The following is an 8046-nucleotide window of genomic DNA, read 5'->3' as shown; positions in this document are numbered from 1 at the left end:
GTTCTTCAAAAAAATAAAAATAGAATTATGTATTACCCAGTAACTCCACTTCTGGGTACTTATCAGATAAAATCCAAACCACTAATTTAAAAAGATATATGTGCCTTTGTGTTCATTGCAGCACTATTTACAATAGCCAAGATATGGAAGCAACCTAAGTGTCCATCAATAGATGATTGGATAAAGAAGAGGTAGTACTTATGTACAATGGAATATTACTTGGCCATAAAAAATAAAATCTTACCTTTTCAACATGGATGAGACTAAAGGGTATTATACTAAGCGAAATAAGTCAGACAGAGAACATCAAATGCCATATGCTTTCACATATATTTGGAATTTAAAGAACAAAATAAATGAACAAACAAAACAGAAACAGACTCATAGATACAGAGAACAAATTGATGGTTGCCAGGTGGGACAGGGTTGGGAGACTGGGTGGAAAAGGTGAAGAAATTAAGAAGTAAGGACAAATTGGTAATCACAAAATAGTCATGGTGTTATAAAGTACAGCTAAGGAATATAATCAATAATATTGTAAAAACTATACTTTGTGCCAGGTCGGTGCTAGACTAATTGGAGGAAACACTTTCTAAATTATATAAATGTCTAACCACTATGCTGTACACCTGATACTAATATAAACTAATATTGAATGTTAACTGTAATTGAAAAATTATGAAGGGGGAAGGTGAAGGGAATGAAAGAGTTTCAAATTTTCAGTTATAAAATAAATAAATTTAAAAAATAAAACCTATGTTTCAAATAGAAACGTGTATATGCAATACATAAAGTCAATTTTTCTGATGGTTATTTTTTTGGAGAAGCAATAAATTATATAGCAAAAGACCAAATTTAAAAAATAAAATAAATGTCACAAGGATATAATATACAGCACAGAGAATATAGTCAATAATGTCATAACTTTGCATGGTTGGCAGATGGTTACTAGACTTATTGCGGTCATCACATCATAAGGTATATAAATGTTAAATCACTATGTTGTGCACCTAAAACTAATATAATACTGTATACCAATTATATTTTACTAAAAACGTTTTGAAATCATAGTCAGATTTTAAACATTTTTTGAGACTAGCTCTAACAGTGACAATAAACATTTGATTATCTGGTTGTAGCATGCCTAAATAATAAAAATAAGTCTTTAGTTTTTATTGAGTAATTCAATATTTTTTTGACATTTTAGGAATCTTAGATATCGAAGCTGTTTTAAGAAACAACTCTACATCGTTTCTCCTCTATTTCAGTTACCCAGACCCAAGAACATTAGCCCAGTGTTTTTTAATTGCTTAGCTTCTGGAGCTGCTATGGCAGTGATTCAGTGTTATGTTGCAGAGAATGAAGTGTTCTTATATCTTTGGAAAACTGGCTTCATTTTTTTTTCATGGAACACAGTTTTGCAGTATATGTTCTTTATGTTATTTTAGATAATACTTTTATTTAAATAATATTGCCTGCTGTGGACTACTGCATGGATTTCGAAAGCCAGACTGCTGGACTCCAGATTGTTTCCCTCATTCAATAATAATCTATTTCCTGCTTCTTTAGTGAGCATTTAAAAATATCTTCATTTAGCTTTCTATTGAAAATTGTGGGAGGATGGGGTGAAAAGAGATCAAAGAGAGAGTTTCTAAACAAAAAAAAATGTTGTTTTTTTTGTTTAGAAAAAGGTTCAAACTGTAATACAAAATGGAAGTACTCTGAAAATGAGGCAAAGCATTTCAATTTTCTTCTGGTATATAGAAAATAGGCTAAACCACAAAATGACATATTTGAGTCTAGGCAGAAAGGAGGATTATCAAAAATACTGCTTATAGTTATACATTTATCAGTAAGAAATTAACCTGCTATACTCAGATGAAAACTTGTAGCTCTGCTGGGGAAGGGACTTCAGATACATGCTAATCATCTGCATGAGCTTTTGAAATAATTCCCAGGGCAGCTCTTCAGTGTTTGCATATGTTTCTCATAACCTGTACTTTGAAAAAGACAGAGAATTCTCTCTATCTCATAATTATGGGAAGCAGCCAATTACTTAACTTCAGTGTCTTAGCCACAAATTGATGTCTTTTTAATAGATACATCTGTTAAAGAACATATACTACTCAGGAGACCATAGACACAAGCCTCATTTACAAAACAAATCTTAGTTTGGAGCTCTTGGGATTAGGACAGGGATTCATGGGTCCTAATGACTACAACCTAGAAAGCAATCTGTATGGAAAAGGCATTAAAGGCAAAGGAGAGGTTTCTTCTTTCTTTCCAGGTTATTTTGGGTTCAGATTCCATTGGACTCCCTATAGATGATAGAGCTCTGAGTGGATATTAATTACCTTGAGAAGCTGAATGCACAATTTTCTTTTCCTATCGACTCTTTCTAATATTCTTATTATCATTTCTAAAGGACCTCCATGATGTTCTGTGCCCTGACCCTAAGCAGTTAATGTTTTGTAAATTTAAATGCAGAAGAAGAGTTACTATCAAAGAAATCTTAGGCTTTAGTGTAACGGGTTGTATTAAAATAAGTCTGCATCCTCAATTTTCTTTTGTTTTTTGTTTTTGTTTTTATTTTTGGCAGCTTGAATGTTGGTGTTTGGGATTTCCTAAAAATGAGATCCATCAGTACCGAATGAAGGAAAGTATCTGCACATGGCTCCTAATGTCAAGTATGAAGCTAAGAGAAAAGATGGGTTCCTTAAAAGAGGACAAATGGAAGTTGTAAAAAAGATAAAGAATATTAATAGGTAAGTCTGAGTAAACAATTGGAGGAGGTGAGGTCCTGAAAAAGCTCTTTCCCCTTCCTTTTCTGACATCCCATACTGTTTTTTGGTCTGTTCCATTGGCAGACAATGCCTTCACACTGCATATGGCGGGTCCTATGGGTCACTGCCTCAAACTCTCAGATTTCTTTTCCTTTTCCCTCTTCTCCCCACTAGCCCTAACACTAACCATTAGAAACATTCCTCTCTTTAAATATTTTTTTTCAACTAGGCTTTTGTTTCATGTATAAAATACTTGGTATCACTCACTAATCTGAAATATCTATATTATGCCTGAATTTGCAATGTAAATTGTGCATTTATAAATCTCTAAAGATGGTATTTCATATACTGATTTGTGAAGTAGGGAATTTGGGAGGGTTAGGAAGATTTCCTGCCACTCTTCATATTCAGTTCTTATTCTGCTTATATGCAATATCAGCTTTGTTGCAGACCAAAGTGTTTCTGAAAATGACAAGTCTATTATAAATTCTATTTTCCAAGCTTAATTAGAGAGTGTGGACTGGAGTATATGATGGGACTTGGCTTTTCTTGATTTTCCACTATGTACACTATTTATCCCTAATTTCTATTCCATATAATTTATAAAATGGAAGGATCCCATATGCTTTGCTTTTCCTCTTATTTAATTTTCTATTTTGATTCCTAGACACAAACAAATGGCTCTAGAATATAGGTTTTAAGAGTTTATGAGTTCAACTTCTTTCCCCCAAATAAAGAAAAGAGGAGAAAAGTAAAAATCATTAGAAGAGAAAAAGAAAGAATGTAACCATAGTTTCTATGAAAAACAAATCCATTTGTATTTCTACTATGCATATAATTCTATTATAATTGGATGATGGAGTTTTCAAATGCTTTTTCTGCATCTATTGATATGCTCATATGATTTTCATCTTTTAATTTGTTAATGTGGTGTACCACATTAATTGATTTGTGGATACAAAAACAAACTTGTATCCTAGGAATAAATCCAACTTTATCATGGTGTATGATATTTTTAATGTATTGCTGCATTCAGTTTGCTAATATTTTGTTGAGGATTTTTGCATCAAGTTCATCAGAGATATCGACCTATAGGCTATTTATTTTTTTTTTGTAATGTCTTTGTCTGGTTTGGAAATTAGGGTAATGACAACCTCTTAAAAAGAGTTTGGGATCTAGAAAAAATGGCGTAGATGTTGAGCTGATAAATCAGCACTTGCCTGAAGCATAATCTACCTCTAGAATTTAAGTTATATGTGCCAATAATGTCTCTTTATTTCTTTAAACTAGTGATAACTATGTTGTTGTTATTGTTGTTGTTAATTTCAACTAAAAGCAAATTAACTGAAACAGTACTCTAAGGTGAATTATGAAAAAACTTGAAACAGAGACATAGTAACTATATAAGCTCATCTTCACTGAGATTAATGTTAATGTCATAAAGACAGCTTTTATCATAGGCTTTTATTTTAAAAATTATAATAATATGAAGACTCTTCTACTTTTGCTACGAAAGTGTCCCTCAAATACAATGCTTATTATACTATTTGATTTTCTTTATATTAGGTCCCACATGAGAAGGATCTTTTAGAATTTAGCAACACAATAATTCATATCATTCTTGAAAAATCACTGTATAATCTCTTATCTCATAATCTGAACTATGCCATCCACCAGATTTCTCTTTGTACTATTAAGAAGATGTGAGCCAAATAAGATTAATTTTATAGCATCTTAAAAGATTCCTTGCTTCTAACTTGATCCACTTTAACTTATACTCAACATAGCAACCAGTTATCTCTTTAAAATATAACTCAAATCATATCCTCATCTGCTTAGACCTCTCCAATGAAGACTCCATTTGTACTTAGTGTGAAAAACAAAACAAAAACATTGTTTCCACCTAATACTGAGAAAAGACTGAATAATTACAAAATAATAAATTTTTGAGCCCATCAGATAACAGGTCTCAAGGCAGGAGACTGGAGAGAACACCCCCTCTATTATGCAATCATACAGGAGATGATTGGATTACATTTGGTGACAGCGGTTAAAACTGTACCTCCTTCCTTGAATCTTCTTTCATATGAAGTAAAATCCTGAGGCCACTTGGGAGGAGTAGAAAACATTCCTATTCCCAGGGTTCAAGCAAGGACCGATTACATTGGGAGAAAGGTAGAAGCTAACAAATCTTTCTCTGAGGAAGGGATAGGAAACACTTCTACTTAAAGAACAGAAAAACAGATATGCTATTTCTGGAGAATAAAATAAACAAAAACTCTATACTCCTGAGGGAAGGACAAATAACCCTCTTGGGTCCAGAATCTTATGCTAATACAAGGCAGATGAAAAGAAAGTCTTTCCCACCTCAAACCTGCCAGAGACATAAGGCAGAGTTTGACTAACACAAGGAGGTAAGAAGGTAATGTTGGTGATAAAGACTGACACAAAGTCCAGAAGCATAGATCATGCTAGAGAATGGGACTGGACCAGGAGAACCCAGAAAAACTCCCATTCCTATGACAAACTAGAATTAACTAACAAACAAAAGTCTTCCTGTTTTGTTCTGCAGATGGCAGGAAATGTGCTTGGAAAGAGATCTCTTCTGTGGAGCAGAAACACTGAGGAAAACTCTCTAGAAGCCCAAATCTCATTTTAAATACAAGGTAAAAGCAATACACTGCTATTTGCTGTCTGTGTTTGCCGAACGTAAAGATAGCAACAAGTAAACCAAACCCAGCTTAATGACTGATTAGTTTGCTCAAAATCCTGTCAAGAATGGTTGATCATTTGTCCAATGAGAAATAATGAGCCCTTGTTAAATTCAGATAGTTTATTACTTACACACAACAACTGCAAGAGCAGCCAAAAGTGCCAGCTCCATGTTTCTTTATCCCACCACACAATGACACAAAAAGTTAGATAGCTGCAACACAAATGGTGATATGCAGCCTGTGCCATGGTGAAACTAGTTTTATAGCCTATAGATTTACCCTAAAGAGGGCAAGACAGAAAGCCTCATAACTCATCAGAAACTGAGAGGCAATAAAAAACTGTCTCATGAGAGCCTCCTAGGAAGATAAGGAGGCAAGTGAGAAATGACCTATAGCAGCTCCTCACAAGTCTCTTAGGCTCTCATGTTCTGAAAGGATTGCAGGACATTCTGCAAAGAACTAGAACAGTTGCAGTTACACCTTGGAGATGTGGCCTGTGTGAAAAAGTGCAAGATCATCAGGGCACTAGCACAGAGTCATTTCCCTACACACCACACCCAAACAGCTTAAAAGAAAAACTTGTCCAATTCTGGGCATAAAGACTGTTATACCATTCTTTACTGATCTGAAATACAATGTCCAGAATTAAATTTAAAACAATAAAACACATTTAAAAAATCAAGAACCAACTTATTGTCAAGAGATAATTCAAACAATAGAATGTGATTCCAGGATGACACAAGTTAGGACTATCACACAATTTTTTTTTCTTTTTTAATTTATGGTTCATAAATGAAGTACAGATTAATACATTAAAATATAAACAAAAGCTAAGGAGTTTGTCACTAGCACACTGGCCATAAAAGAATACTCGAAGGAAACCTCCAGGCTTTTATGAAAAGACACTAGACAGTCACAAAAAGACACATAAAAAATAAAGAATAATAGTAAAAGTAGCTACACACTTAAATATAAAAGCTGGTAATATTGAGTATTTGGTTGGTAGTAACTCTTTATAATTTCTTACATGATTTAAAAGGCAAATGCATAAAATAATAGTTATAAAGCTATGCTAATAAGAATGCAATGTATAAAGATGTAATTTGTAAAAAATAACAACATAAAGAGAGGTAAGGTGCTGTAAAATAGCAGATATTACCTTTCAGGTCCATCCATGTTGATATAAATGGTAAGATTTTATTCTTTTTTTTTTAATGGCTGAGTAATATTCTATTCTATATACGTGCCACCTCTTCTTTATCCAATCCACTCTTAATGGGCAATTAGGTTGTTTCCATATCTCGGCTATTTTTAATAAATTTGCAAAAATATAGGGTTGTATATATCTATTTGAATCAATATTTTAGATTTCTTCAGATAAATGCCTAGAGATGAAATTGATGAGTCATACAATAGTTCTATTTTTAATTTTTTTGAGTAACCACCATACAATTTTCCATAGTGGCTGCACCAATTTTTAATCTCAATGACAGTGCACAGGGGTTCTCTTTTCTTTTCATCCTCACCAATACTTGTTTTTTTGATTTATTGATGATAGTGTAAGGTGACATATCATTGTGGTTTTAATTTGAATTTCTCTGATTAGTGACTTTGTGCATCTTTTCATATATCTATTGGCATCTGTATGTCCTCATTGGAGAAATGTCTATACAGGTCCTATGCCCATTTTTTTAATTGGATCGTTTGTTTCTTTGGTGTTAAGTTGCCTGAGTTCTTTAAAAATTTTAGATTTTAATCCTTTATCAGATACATTGTTGGTGAATATCTTCTCCCATTCAGAAGGTTCCCTTTAATTTTGATCATGGTTTCCTCTGCTGTACAAAAACTTTTAGTTTGATTTAGACCTATTTGTTTATTTTTTTGTTTCCTTTGCCTGAGGCAACATATCAGAAAAAATATTACTAATACCAATGTCAGAGAGTTTACTGCCTATGTTTTCTTCTAGGATTTTTATGGTTTCAGATCTTACATATAAGTCTTTAATCCATTTTTAGATTATTTTTGCATATGGTTTAAAAAGATGGTCTAGTTTCATCTTTTGTGTGTATCTGTCCAGTTTTCTGAGTATCGTGTCTTTATTGTATATTGTATAATAGACTGTCTTTATTGTATATTCTTTCCTCCTTTGTCATAGATTAATTGACCATATATAGGCATGGGTTTATATCTGGGCTCTCTATTCTGTTCCATTGATCTATTTGTCTATTCTTGTGCCAGTACCATGCTATTTTAATTACTATAGACTTATACATATCTAGTAGCATACTTCCAACTTTGTTCTTTCTCAAGATCAGTGTGGCTCTTCGGGGACTTCTGTGGTTCCATGTAAATTTTAGAATTATTTGTTCTAGTTCTGTGCAAAATACCTTTGAAATTTTGATAGGGAATGCATTGAATCTATAGATTGTTTTGCGTAGTATGGACATTTTAACGATGCAAATATTTTCTATCCATGAGCAATTTTTTTCTTCAAATTGTGTGATAGTCCTAACTTATAATTATCCAAGCACAGCTCTTTTACATCTTGG

The sequence above is a fragment of the Pteropus medius genome, unplaced genomic scaffold (genome assembly GCF_902729225.1).
Source record: "Pteropus medius unplaced genomic scaffold, Ma_sr-lr_union100, whole genome shotgun sequence".
Classification (NCBI taxonomy): domain Eukaryota; kingdom Metazoa; phylum Chordata; class Mammalia; order Chiroptera; family Pteropodidae; genus Pteropus; species Pteropus medius.
Note: the sequence above shows the minus strand (reverse complement) of the source record.